At 42.5% G+C, this 14,510-nt stretch overlaps 1 protein-coding gene across 5 annotated transcripts in view; it reads left to right on the top strand.

Moving 5' to 3' along the window:
* The window catches only part of PCDH15 (protocadherin related 15), a 1,027,345-nt gene that overhangs the window by 563,981 nt on the left and 448,854 nt on the right, over positions 1–14,510 (top strand). For all 5 annotated transcript variants that reach the window (XM_054831779.1, XM_054831776.1, XM_054831775.1 and 2 more), the window contains one exon: positions 4,539–4,600. The gene's annotated coding sequence lies outside the window, so the exon portion shown is untranslated. The remainder of the gene's footprint in view (positions 1–4,538; positions 4,601–14,510) is intronic.

Below are 14,510 nucleotides of genomic sequence, written 5' to 3'. Positions count from 1 at the left end.
AGAATTTCCTCCTGTTCCCCACAGCCAGCATTCCAGCCAAGTTTCAGGATTACATTGCAGCATTTAGTTGTGATCCTCTGTGGTCTCCCCAGTCTTTCTGTTGAGCGCTGAGCAAGTCCATCCCCATACTATACCTGCACATCGGACTACTTCTTACGTGCAGTACGTTGTACTTGTCCTTCTTCACTTGCCATCTGGTGCACAGCATCCCCCACGTGGTTTCTGGTTCAGGAAAATACCTAATGTATTGTGACAAAGAGCAGAAATCTGAATGCAACTGAGTTAGTAGTTTTAAATTGTGAAATGCCTTCATTTGGGTGCCAGGTTTGTTCTCTTTCTGTTGATTTATGATAATGTTTTCTCTTAATTATCCTCTGTTTTCTAGTTGAAGAAAAACAGACTAAGAATGAACACTCAAAAAACCAAAAAAATGTCCTTGAGCAGAATTGATTTCAAGACACCTCAGGGCTGTTAAAGCTCCTAAGGGCAATTCACAGTACCGGCAGCTTCTTAAAGACACTGGGCCGGTCCAGGTGCCGGTTTGGAGAGAGCTGGGAAATTCCATTTCAGGGTAAAATCAGCCGGGATGACTCCAGAGTCAGGCAGTGATCAAATTACTTTGCTTTTTCTTCTGAGGTTAATATGAGGAAGTCTTTCAAAGAACAAAGTAGGGCTGATTATAACAGTGCCCGTGCACTTCATTTGTAGTACTTGTGACGAGCAAATGCTTTTTTAAAGCAGTGTATGCTTTATGGTACTGGGAGAAAACAAGAAAAGAAAAAAAAGAGAAAAGGATGTTCAGTAAAAATCCCACCCTTAAAGCAAATAAAAAGCGAGAAACAGCTAAGGATTATGTTGGAAGAGAAAGGAAGGGAAAAAGATAGTGAAAAAAGCTGAATATGACTCAAAAGTGCTGTTGTGATGGGGAGAAAAATCAAGGCAAACATAGCCCTGATGTACGTATGGAGCATAACCTGCAACAAGGACAAAATAATTGCTGTGCTTTATGCAGAGGCAGTGGTGGCCTGGCTGGGGTCTGTGTCCTGGTCCGGACAGAGCGTTTCAGGAAAGCTGGTGCCAGCTGCAGGGAGCCAGAAGAGAACAGTAAAATCAACCAGAGGTCTAGAAAATACACCCTGCAGTGATAAATTGATATTACTTAGTATGAATATGAAAGAAGAGAAAATTGAAAATAGTCTTCCACTACGTGAACAGCTGCTTCAAAGAGGGAGGTAGTTTATTCTTTATATCCATAATGGATGGCATAAATTAATGGTGTAAATTGCAATAAAGAAGGTTTGTATTAGACGTTTGGGGATACAATACAGGGGGCATTAACAGTCCAAGTAGTGAATAAGTTGCCTGAGACCAGTGTAGAATATCCCAAATGATGGAGATACTAAAGTTAAATTTCTCTCCAAAGACTTAAAACAAACATGGATCAGGAATGAAAGAAAGATCTGGTCGTGTCTTGGAGCAGGAAATGGTCTTGATGGCCTGTGGAAGTTCCAAGCAACCTGGTGACTGCTCTGAGATCAGTAACATAGAAGCTTTGACCCTGCTTTTGTCCTGACATACCCAAACCAGCTCTGAGCACGGAGGAAAAAGTATTCATGTGAGTCAGAAGAAAAAAAGCTGATGTTGCCCAACAGAACAGTTGAAGCAGAAGGTGGGCAGTCAATAGTCCAGCGTTTGGATAAGTTGAGGTTTTCTTAGTGCTTTATCCCTGCAGAGGACATCACCGGGTTACTCAGTAGTACACACAGGCACCCAAACAATTTTGAATACAAACATGCAGGGATTTTGCTTTCAACTGTAAATTGTAGTGTATGAAGACAACTCATTTTGCTGCAATTAAAGTTTTAGGACGGTAGCACTGATGGTGGGGAGGGAGTGAAGCCTTCCCCTGTTACCACTAAGTTAACTTGTGTTTTCCAGTTTTTTATTTCTATTTTTAATAAGCATAATGGCTATGCTTACCAGGAGCTTCTCAATGTACTTGCTCTCTTGATGAGGGAAAGAAAATAGATTTGGGATTGTTTTTAGAAGTCTTTGGATTAAATGTTTCTATTTGTGAGTGACTTACCTCCCTCTCTGTATGTTAACAGTAGATTCACAAAAGCCTTTCTAATTTGCCAGTGGCCTAAGTAGCCAAATTGTTTTCTGCTGCTATGCAATTTTATTGCTATAGTATTTTTTTTAACCAAATTTTCTGCATAACCAGCTGTGCAAGAAATCTGAGGTGAAAAACCATGACATGGAGCAAATACCTCTGAGTATTTTGCCAGCTGCTACTTTTGCTCTCCAAGAGGAGCTCTGTAGCAGGGACTCCTCCCGGATGAATAAGCCTGGGAAAGGTTGGGGAGAAGGAAGGCACTGGTGACTGGGGCATCAAACTGTCTTTCTGCAGCTCTCTAAGCATATGACTTAGAGTAGAAAGGATGTTGCAAACAGCAATAACAGCTGCCAAAAATACTGACCCGTGCAGAAGACTATAGAGACCAGGGTGGGTTTTATTCCTCGGAACGCTGAGCACCGGCTAACTTTGGGGAGGAAGAAGTATGGCTACGCGTGTTGCAATGGGAGGGCTCGTGCCGTCGTGTGTGTCTGTTGGCTTGCTAGCTGGCAACACGGAGGTCCTCGCTTCTGGACTGAACTTGATTATTTTCAATGATTTTATTTGCCTATTTTCTGTTCTTATCATCCTGATATTGCATAATTTTAAATAATTGTCCCGGTTTCAGCTGGGATGGAGTTAATTTTTCTTATAATAGCCAGTATAGTGCTGTGGTTTAGATATAGTATGAGAATAATTAACTCTATCTCAGCTGAAACCAGGACAATAATTATTTTTATTGACAAGTAGAAAATAGAAATCATAAATTGGCATATGCTCATTCTTGCTACCAGAGATGTTCCCTTCTTCCCAAATAGCACGTTCCCAAGATAATGTATATCCTATGAGTGTCTGAGATGGGCAAGGCAGATGAAGCAAAGTCTGTGAGCTCCCAGAGCCTTCAGCAGCAAGCACCTCTACTGATAATGTTTTGTAACAAGCCATAACTGCATCTGGGTTTGTGGTTTTGCACAAACTTGGGTCTCTGTTTGAGACGCATTCTCTTATATTTACTTCTTTGGTTAAAATGAAAACCTCTGTTGCACAAATGCTGGAATGAATTTCAATGCAGCGTTTGGATTGCTCCCAGAGGAGCAAATCATGAGCAAATTGTTTCTTTAAAGAATCCAGTTTCTCTTAGTTTGTATTCAATTACATGGTTATTTTCCAGTGGGAGACACAGAAAAGTTACGGTTATCTCTGCTGCTTGTCTGGCTGCTTTCCTTAATCTGCTTGTAGAGGGCGCTTTAATTCTGCCTAGGCGGTTGGGTTGGGTTGGTGAAGCCCCTCTGCCTGGGGTAGGGAGTTACTGGCTCACACCTCAGCAAACGGGTTTTGTATGCAAGCATGTAATGAAGATTATACGCTTACATATAAGCAGAGGCGTTCTTCGCTGTGCCTCTAATCCACTCCCTCCTCTTCCAATTTGATATAATGGTGCCTCGCCACTGCGGGGAAGGGCAGGGTGCTACTCCCGCACCTCTTTGTGATTTCCAGATGTAGATGTGCTCTTTCATCTCAGTAGCAGTGCTGCACTTATTCTAAGAATGCAACCTGCATGTGATTTAGATTCCATCTGAGACATGCTATGTCTGTAATGAGAGAGTCTGATTGGGATTCATTAGTCAGGACGGCACTGGCCTTCCTGCTCAAACAGGGGATTCAACCTCTCATCCATTTCTTATTCTTTGTGGTTGGGAGGTAAGAATTTCTCAAGCTGTTTGAAAGATGGACTTCAATTTAATCTTTCTGAAGAGCACTTACGTGCAACTGAGAAATCAGTATAAAGGCTGCATAGTAAAAGGGAGCAGCCTCCTGCCAAATGGGCGTACAATCCAGCTAGCGTGAAGAGTGCAATGTAACCTATTTTAGCTTAACAGAATAAAAATACCACTTCTGAAAGATCCTGAACTAGCAGTGCTTTCATCCTCAAAAAACATTGAGTACACTCCTTAACCATGTGCACCGTCATTCTGCAGGCGGATGCAGCTGTAGGCATCTTTACCGACTGATGAAGATGTAATAATATTTACAATCTGCCCGGGGCCATTTTCATCCAAAGCTACTACTGTGAGGCCTTGCCACACATCTGTTTGTTCTTCTTGCTCCTTTTTGAGCTCACTTTTTGAATCATGATATATTCTTACTGTTCTTTCTTGTTTGCACCTATCTTTTATTTTCACTTTTGATTTCTCCTCCATTTCTTGCTCTACCTGAGCATTTCCTTCTACAGAAAGATATCCACAGGTAGAGTGCCGTCACCAAAAGAGGAGGATTTCTCCCGGGAGAAAAGAGGTTCCTCCAGGCTCCATCAATAGTACAACATGCCACTGTCCCCACCTTACTGTGATAGCAAAATTCTTTAGTTGTGTTCTGTTAAAAGAGCATGAATAACATTTTCCCAATTTCTTCATTCCTCTAGGCTGTCGCTCTGTGACACTGCAGCAAACTCTGCTGGAGTATGAAGAAGGCTCAGAAGTTCATGTAAGTGTGTTCTCTTCACAAATGTAAATTGCCAAAGCTCTCTAGCCCGTTTAAATACGAGGGAATTGATGCAACAGGAAACACTGATGGAAAAGGGCTGAGAAGATCGCAGGGGCAGGAAAAAAATTCACAAACAAGGTTAAAAAATACAGCAGGTGAGAGTAAATTGTCAGTGTCTGACTTCTTGGGAACAGTGACAATTTATAATGGCAGTGAATCACGCGGGAGTTTAGAAAGAAGGATAATGCATTGCTGACTTGCTGTTCTTGGTTTCTCTGGATTTTTGGAGGGGGTTTGCATTCAGCAGGTGTCCGGGCACAGCAAGGACCGGTGGCTCACAGTGGGGCCGGGACAGCTCACTGTTCTGCACCCCAGCGGCCACGAGGCCTTTGAGTGTGTTAGTACCCTCAGAGCCCTGGCATCACGATTTAGCACGCAAATTTTCAAGCTTTTTTTTTTTTTTCCCCCTGCGCGCTCTGTTTCTGGTGGGTTTCGATGCATTTACAGATCTATTCTGCATTCCAAAAAGAAACAGGGTATTAACTTAAGGTGTGGACAGCTCTGCCTGTGGTAATTGCCTAGCCAATTTCAGAATTGCACAAGGTTTACAAAGCCATAAGAAGGTACTAAAGCATAGCTGAAATTATATAATCGTATGGGCCGGTGCCGTATTGATTGGTACTCTTCCTGTGCAAGATAAGACAAAGTATACTGTATCTACTGTAATGTTTTTGTCTGCCGTGCTTAATTTAAGTTTTATCCTCAATTTTGCACGTTCCTTCGGTAATGGGTTAATTCTATATGGCATCGTCAAATGTGTAATGAAGTTAGTAGTAGTATGCCTGATTCTGCGTACAGTACATGCATGAAAACCAAAGAGGAATTATCCAAGGGGCTACCTTCTGCTGTAGGTCCTGGCTGTTTTGATGTTAACTTGAACATTAATGTTATACTGTTGTATATTGGGTAAGCTTTACTCAACTGCATTTTCCCTTTTTCTTGGCTTAGTGTGACTTTCTGTAGGAAAAAGAAAAATCTTGTTTGCCTATGAGCACGATGGAAGTCAGATAGCCTGCTGCATATTTTAGCTTAGGTGCAAGAAAGTGATTTCTGTTTGACGAAAGTAAATCACTGGGGGAGCACACTGCTGTAAAGTCTGTCAATGCAATCTGCCGGAGAGCATAGGATTTGGGCTTGGAAAAATCCCATTTCAGTAATCCATTAATCCATAGAATTACCTGGAAGGTTTTCAATACAAGGAAGTAATTAGATGAGATCCCAATTTTTAAATTTGTATTTAACATTTATGGCTATTTCTGGTACTTTATTTTCTTTTATTCACTGCCCTCTAGAGGTCTTGCAAATGAAATTAGACTAAAGGAAAAATAAGGTTGCAGCAGTGACTGTCTCTGGCTGGTGCTGCTATATGCTGGTGTATACAGTGTTTTAAAATCACCACATAGATGGTCCTAGAGCTGAATGCTGTTTACCACACTCACTAGGAAGGGAGAAGATATTTACAGTGGGAGAAGTGCAGGCTTTAATATAGTGACTGGCAGTGCCAGCTTTTATGAGTACAAAAGCAGCTATATGACATTCCTCTGTAAGAGCCTACCTGCTTTATTACAGGTGCTAAGACTTAGAGCATAAAGTTATCAGTGCATCAAACATTTGTCCGTTTATCCCTTTTAATGTTTTCTTCTTAAAGGCATTTTTGGGGAGAGATCATCTTTATAGATGAACTTCAGAAATGCTTCTGAACCTGAAAGTCTTGCTCTTGGTAACAGAACGGGTAAGGCTCAGTGTCTTTACGGCTCTGGGTGCCCTCACAAGGCATTTCCCTCTCCCGGAGAGTCGGAATGACGCGTCTCTTCGGTGGGCTTCCCTTACATTTAATGAACATGAAGTGTAACCTGCGGCTCGTCCCCTTGTAGGGATGTTCGGGAATCGCTGTCTGGCTGGCTGGCTGCTTTCATGAAGTGATTTGCATCTTAATAGCTTTGAAACTGCTATCAAAGATTTTTGGGGGAAGGACAAAAAGGCAGTGGCATGGTATGATTATGTGAATCTCACTTCTTGGAGAAACCCAGCTGAAAATACAAATGTTGTCTTTAAAATATGGCAAGACTTCAGTTCAAGCTTTCCTGCACCCACTGGTGCTTGGTATCAATCTGAGAAATTAATATAAATTCATATTTAGCTCCTTCACCCTCTATTCCCTGGCCGTTGTCATGTGTGTCACTCAGCAGAGATGCCCGCAATCCCAGTGCTTAGCCAATTAAGGAAATGGCTTTGTGTTTTACTGAGCAAAACTCTATTCTGTGCTTCTCCAAGTGTGCTTCTGTGAGATGCTTTTTAAGACATTGTGTTTTATCTTCAAAGTGAAGCGAATTAAAGCTGGTTGGAGCAACCTCAGCATCCTCCTCTGGCCGAGGTGAGCCAGCCTCAGGGAAGAACAGCCTTTGGCAGAGCCCTGCCCTGGCACAGGGGCTGCCACTGCGTGACCAGCCAGCGAGGAGCTCGCTGCGGGATTTTTCACATCAACTGAGTATGTTGTAGGGTGAAATATTTAGTGCAGGGGACCCGACATCTACCCAACGTGTACATGAGGTTTCGTGCGGACTGGCTCTAGCCTGGTCCCCTGAAGTGGATGGCCCTCAGCAGCCAGAACAGCCGCCTCATCCCTAGATTTCCTAGTTTGATCCTCCAGGAATCCAGGCTTTGTGCTCCCAGACCTCTCTGCAATGCACACCAGTGTGCTGTAAAGTGGAGACAATGCGGACAGTCACTTCAGAAGCGCACATCTGACCCAGACTGTAGCACTCTTGTAGAGACACCCTTGATGTATCAGTATCTCTGCCCTCAACACAAGAATTAGATTAATCATGGATCTCTGATGCAGTAATTATCTGGCCTCTATATATTTATATATGATACTTATCTCCATGATTTGTTTCCTGTGTACATCCATAAATTTATTTTCCCTGTTCAATATACAGTTACAGATAGTTTTATAGACTCTGCAATTCGAGCTTTAGTTGAGCTGTATCTCAGCACTGGGCCATTCCTCCCCAAAGTGAATTTGTTCCTCAATTATACTCCATAAAGGAGAGAAATCTTGTCAGCTATCACAGTTGTATAGTGGCGCAAGTAAAGCCACAGAGATAACTAGAGCTGGCTCTGTTCACCAGTGCTTGCTGCCTACATGGGCACCCAGAATTAAATAGCAGTTTTTGAGACTTAGCAGCGTATGATGGATATGGAAAATGAATTGACATAGATCTGTGGCTTTACATTCTTCTTCTTAATTTTCCAGTTGATTGGGGATTTGGAATATCACAGAAGAATTTGTCTCTCTTGGTATCAAAGTCTTGAAACGCAAATAAGCTATTGTAAATTGTCACTTACAGCAAAATGTTTTAGTATTGATGAGATTTGTGAGGTTTAAACAAGAAGGAGCACTGAAGCATTTCCCACCTTACAGGAGCTTACAGTCACAGAAATTAGTGTAAGGAAAGTGTAGAACACCTAGGGGGAATTACTCTGAATACCTATAGGTAATAATAATATGAAAAGTTACAAAGTTCAGATGGGTACATTTAAGATGCAGGCAGATACAGGAGAGAGGTCTGTGCTCGTGAGTTGTAGACCCTTTGGGAGAATGGGAGAAGAATTTTCCTTCCTTTCTTCAGTGTCTTCCCCTATGCCAGGTCTTTTCCTTAGCAGCTGCCGTTGGAAGATGCTCGACTGGCATACTGTTCTCTCAGCTTCTTGGTTGCTCCTCTGCCTGATGCCGTGCACTGACAGTACCAGGGAAGATCAGCTCCCGAATTCTGGTACTGCTTTCTCTTGCCTCTTTGAAGCCTCATTTGCATGCCTGGGCTTCCCATTGTCAGTTAGGAACACGCTGCCTTCATCCGAATGATAACCATCCCGATATTTGGCGAGAAGTGTCCTGGGTTTTTGATTGCTGCACGCACGTAGTCAAGTTTTCCGAGGGTAAATGCTGAGAGGTGGATAGTTTTGCTATGCGTTAGCAACAACCTGAAAGGGTCTACCAATAACACAGCAACTTTAAGCCAGAGCAGGACAGAACAGCTAATATCTGTTAAGTCTGTTTGATTTTTGGATCAGAACTTACTTTTGCAGTCAGCAGAGGTCTAATTTTGTTCTCATTTCCCCCAGGTAATTGACTCAGTTGAGGTACCTTTCCCACAAATATATCGCTCTTAACATTAATTATACCTGCAGATGGCTTTCCTTTACAACTCCCTCTCTGTGTGCCCATGTGTAATGACAGGGTAATATAAATCCTAATGTTTTCATTAAACAATACAACAGAGGTAGATTAAAAGCAATTACCCTTTGCTGAGTTTGAAGAACTTCACCGTGCAGCTGCAAAGTAGAGCATGGCTGTTTGTGGCCCCTTTCCTGTAAGCAGGGCCATTACAAAGCCATCACTGTAGTTGCTGATACTTTGTGAGTAATGTCCCAACGTTGCCCACTTCTACGTGTTACGTGTGTATATGTATCCTCGCTTAGAGCCTGTAATAGAGAAAAGGACATTGCTGTGTAACTTGGCAGGATGTAATAGGTGCTTTGGAATGACGAACAGTATCTAGTCTTTGTTTAGCAGTTTCTTGACGTGCGCTCATATAGGATTTACAAAAGAAAGCGTCATAATTTCATATATATATATATATATATGTATTTATGCATTGAAATAAAATGCATCAAGAAAATAGAGTTCTCCTAAATTCCTGAACCTCTTGGAACTGTAATTCCTTACTGAGTCTTTGTTTAATATGAAAAGAGAGTGCTAAATAGCTCCATTAGTGCCTAGCTCACTTGGCCATTGATGCTTTTTTTGGATTTGTTTTCTAATTGCTGCTTAAGGCTCTAATTAATAAGTAAATACGCAATTTGCCGCATCCCAGTTGAGATTATTTAGGATGCATAGTAGAGAATCTGTAGGCAAGGGGAGGGCTGGTGTCCCTATCATAGCCAGAAGGAACAACCCGGCCAGAAGCCGAGATGAGCTGGTAAATGTTCAGCTACACGAGTACAGAGCGACTGCAGGTATCGAGATGCTTGCTTGGGCTCTCATTTGTTCTCAGCAGTTGTGTAGTCAGAAATAAAAAAAGCTCCCAGTACTGGAGCTGAAATATAATGGGATTATATCTGAATAACCTCTTTCTCTTTCATTACCATTTTAAAGGTCTGCTTTTCTATCAGTTCTCTTTGATTGGTATTTAAAAATGCTACTGGATTGTTTTCCTTGATGGAGACCGAGATAATCCTTAGACTACTTGAATGACTCAAGTATTTGGAGCAATTTCTCAGAGCTGAGTATTGGCTGAATTGATTTGTCTAGAATCAAAGAGAGTTTTATTTTTTACCTAAATGGGAGTAGAATTCCAGCGAGGTTGATTTTCTGACAAGTCAGCTTTTCTGCTCCCTGATTTAGTCCCTCCTTTACGTGTGGCTCCAACAAATGCAGCACTCACTGATTTCTCTCCCCACCTGCTGCTCCCGTGTTCAATGCCTCAGCTGTAGTTGCCAATGAAGTTGTCACTTAGTACTTGCAACGTTGGTAATTTTTATGATTGTTAACAGTTTAGTGGAGATTGCCAAACTGGAATTAGGTATTTCCTGCAATTTGGGAGTGTTCAAATGGTCCCTACTCTGGGAGAACAGGCCTGGCTGCACGCTTTCCCTGCTCTTGGTACCTCCAGCAGCAGCTCAAGGGGCTTAAGTTGCAGTTGGCAATGTTTTGAGAAGAAAGTGTGTCATTGTGTGTGCAAATGTTTGGGGTTTGGTTTGAGTTTGGTTTGTTTTTAAGCAAAGTTTTTCCTTTTTAATGCTGTAGGAATTTAGCAGGAATCCCCACGCTCGCAGGATTCACGCAGGCATGGTGGAGCAGAGACAGAAGAGCAGGTGGTGGAGGTACTCGGAGGGGAAGTTCTGCAGAGCCCAGGAGGCTCTTTGCCAGCAGTACCCCATCTGCACGCTCCCTGCCCTCGGGCCAGTTGTCTCCAGAGCCCCCGAGAGCTGTAGGACACTTGCACACGCATGACAGTGGGTCTTTTACTGCTGGTAACTGAAAATCAGAGTTGTTTCCTCCAGAGGGGCACGATGCGTATTAGCAGCAAAGCAGCAAGGTGAGAGGTTCTGGCTCCTGTTGAGCTCAGAAGCAAATCCTGCTGGATTTTGGCCGATTTAGGGACTGCATGGTTTTGGAGACTCGGGCCTTGTGGCATCCATCCTTGTTCCTGTGCGCTCTGAACAGCAGCAGCTCGGAAGGGGCTCTGCAGTGCAGCCGGCTGAGTGGGAAATGAGGGACAGCTGGGTGAAACCTTTGAGGTCATCTTAGATTATAAGACAAGGTTAGTAATATCTCTAGCATGAAAATGTCACGGATATTTCCAGACACATAATTTACTTGGACAATTCATTCTGCAACCTTTTTTTTCAGGTGCTGCTAACTGCAAATGTTCAGGCCAGCCTCGAACGTGAAAGTGTGCAGAAATCCCAGGCTGTGGAGCTGCTGATGCTTCGTGTTTTGGTTTGGGGCTGGATATTTTTCTAGCTTTTCAAAGTTATTTCTCACACTACATGACTGTTAGGCGAAGCAGGTAGCTTAGAAGGGTTACAGCCATCTGCTGCTGCCTTTCTGTCTGTTGTCTTAGAAGTTTTGGGGTCTCCTGCACCAAGGAATTTGCCTGTGGTACATAGTAGTGACACCAGGTTGTCCACAGGTGGCAACGTAAATTTGGAAGTACAGTGTGGCAGAAACTGGTCCATCCATTCAGGTGTTCTCCATTAATAGCTATTTGTGAAAAAATGATACAGAAACAGCATGGAGTATTCAGAAATGTAAGAAAGCGTGTAGCTTCAAGGTGTAAATCAGGCATATAATCATTTACTTACATGACATGAAAAACGTAATGCTGAACAACCATTACTTAAAGCATTCGGTATTAAATTGAAATGGAAAGATGTCGTTGTGCCTTCACTGAAGCTCAGTGGCGCACGCTCGGCGATGGTGGTATACACGGTTAAATCTTGGTACGGCAAAGAGGACCGGGATGGGAGGGCAAGATGTTTCTCAAATACTGCTTTATTGCTAGTCATGTACTGAACAATCACGCAGCTGAGGACAGGGCAGATAGGAGGGCAGACTGTTGGGATCAGAAGAACAGTAAGACAGAATTAAACCTACATTTGAGTGGAAATCAGAGGAGTGCGTTTATGTAATGAGAAACGGTGATGTGCTGTGGCTGCACCGTTTTGCAGGAACAGATGGGTTGGGGCGCGTGCAAAATCCAGTGCGATGTGCTAATGCAGGGCCACTGGGGTTTCTCCCTTGGTATTTGCACAGGATGCACAGAGCAGTGCTCGTACAACCGTTTCAGCGGCCTCATATCCAGATAAATCGGAGAGCGTGACTGAACGGTGATCGAGCACTCCTTGCTCTTCTGGCGGTTACAGGAACAAGGACTGGCAAACGGAGCAGTTGGAGGATGAGTTCATCCAAGGTCTTTAGCAGCTGTTCCTGCCCGTGGCTCTTGCACAAGTGAGATTTTCCTGCTCGTCTCCCCACTCCCAGACCCCCAGTGCACTGCTGGGTGGGCCTGAGGGCTGTCGTCATCCCAAAATCTTTCCACAGGAGCCTCTGGGGCAGCCTGTTTTACTCTCCTGCTCCACTTCATGAATATCATGAATATTATTCTTCTATCCACCCTACAACATCTTTGAATTCCCTTCAAAGCCTGGAAGGATGAGCACAGATTCATCTCTGTGTTACTGGGAAGCTGGGGAAGATAAAGTGTTCAGAGATTCAGACGAGCGAGAGGCTTTTCCTGCATATCAGTTTGCCTAAACATGCCTCCAGAGATGAGCAGCGCCCAAATGCACAAAGCAATGTTTTCTGCAGGCTCTCTCAAATCAGGGGATAGGGATGGGAGAGACAAGTACTGAGATACGACAACACATTTTCTAGGTCCCTTGCTGTGTGCTTTGGCAGTTGAGATACAAAATACTCCTTTACTGACGTGGCGTGGGGTGGGTTTTTTTGAGGGCGGGGGTGGTAGTTTTTTCTGTTTTTTCTCTATGAATTTTGGAATCTCAAGTTTAAGCAGAGAAATAGCAAAAATTGCTTTTTAAAGAGAAGCCTTAAAAAGAGATGGGTCAGATTCAGGGCATTATGGAGGTTATAGTCTTTTCCATTTTATTTCATTATATTTGGTGTTCCTTCTCAGTGTGTGTGTATATTTATATGAACAGGAGAGACGCTACATGTGTATGACCCAAGGAAGAATTGTGCTAGGTATAAAAATACATACGCTGAACTAGCTTACTTTTCTATATACCTTTTGCCACCTCTTGTTTTACAGATCTACTTTGGTGGCCTAGCATACAGTGTTTTAACCATCCCAACTCAGATTTCTCCAGCAAGGTCAAAAAAGATTTAAACGTGAATATTCATACTTGGGGGAGAATTTGAGAAGTCTTAAGCATTCAGATTTTTGCAGGCAAAAGTATCTGAAAGAAGCTAAAGTTTCATCGGCTTAGTTTGTCTTCTGAACTTCCTCAAATCAAAGTCTTGAACGTTTTCTTCAGCTAAAGATGGAAAAGCCATCGCTGGAAGGCAGGAGGCCTGTGAGGGAGGTGAAAGGGAGCGGCTTGAGCGGAGACGTTTGTATATCAGTTCCATGCTGATATACATACGTTTGAATGTATTCAGCTTGTTTAATTACCAGCATAAACAAAGTCATGGGATAATGATAGCATCCTTAGATGTTGGTTAGGGAATAGTCTTTGACAAATCTTCTAACGTAATGAGACAGTGACATCGCAAATAGTCTAGTCACCATTTCAGGAAAATCTGGGCAGAACAGGGGCAGGAGGTGTCAATGAGTCTGATTATCTCTGACTGATAATCACCATGGGGTTGATTAAGTGGTGACATTATCTCAGCCCAACCTATCCTGTTTTGGTTGGTTTGCTGGAACATTTTGTTTAGGCCGGTAAGATCTCTGTCCCCTTGCTTTCCCGGCCTCCTTGGTTATACAGCTACGTATCATGGTAATAAACCAAGAAACCTGTCTTTCAACCCAAGGTGATCCCAGCTGTTTAAGCAGAACAACGATTTTAGATAAATTAAAATAGCTAAACAAGTTAAATAGCTTATTTTGTGCATGAGCATTAATGACAGAGAATGGAAAAGAGCTTGTAGTTCTACTAACACATGACAAATACATTCAGTGTAGTCCTTGGAGTGAAACTTCTGACTCCCTCCATTTAATAAAGAACTCAAAAAACTGTGACTGTAATTCTGTACTGCACAATCCATTGGCATTAGAATTTAATATGTATTCAGTCTATTCATTTTTGCACCTGTGAACCACAAAGTGTGTTGTTTGTGACGGATATGAAAGAACCTCTGTATTTCTCCACAGCCGAACATTTCTTGCAGTAATTATTATGAGGCAGTCAACAAGGACGTGTGGTTTTTAGAGGGCAAGTTTCCATTTTTTTATTTATTCTTTCTTTTTGCATTGTTTTAGTTACTTAAAAAAAAAAGCTGAATGCAGCACAAACAGTTATGAAAGATGTAACAAAGTATTTTTTGCCTGTGGTATATTTTTTCCAAACATTTTTCTCATACCACATGCCTGTCTCTGTACAATAAAATGGAGTTCAGGAACAGTATTGTTTAAAATAATTCTTTCTTGAAGTAGAATATTTATTCTGCGAGTCGGCAAAAACCCGGTTCTTATCATATGTCCTCTTGAATTACATAGCCGTTGTTTTTTCAGACCAAGCAGCTTTCAGAAGCGGCAGCAGCAGGATGAATTCTTTCAGGTGATTATTAATGGATGGGGCACTACGAGCACTGGTTTCAGTT

Source organism: Grus americana, chromosome 7 (genome assembly GCF_028858705.1).
Source record: "Grus americana isolate bGruAme1 chromosome 7, bGruAme1.mat, whole genome shotgun sequence".
NCBI classification, from domain to species: domain Eukaryota; kingdom Metazoa; phylum Chordata; class Aves; order Gruiformes; family Gruidae; genus Grus; species Grus americana.
This window is presented reverse-complemented; position numbering and strand designations above follow the sequence as displayed.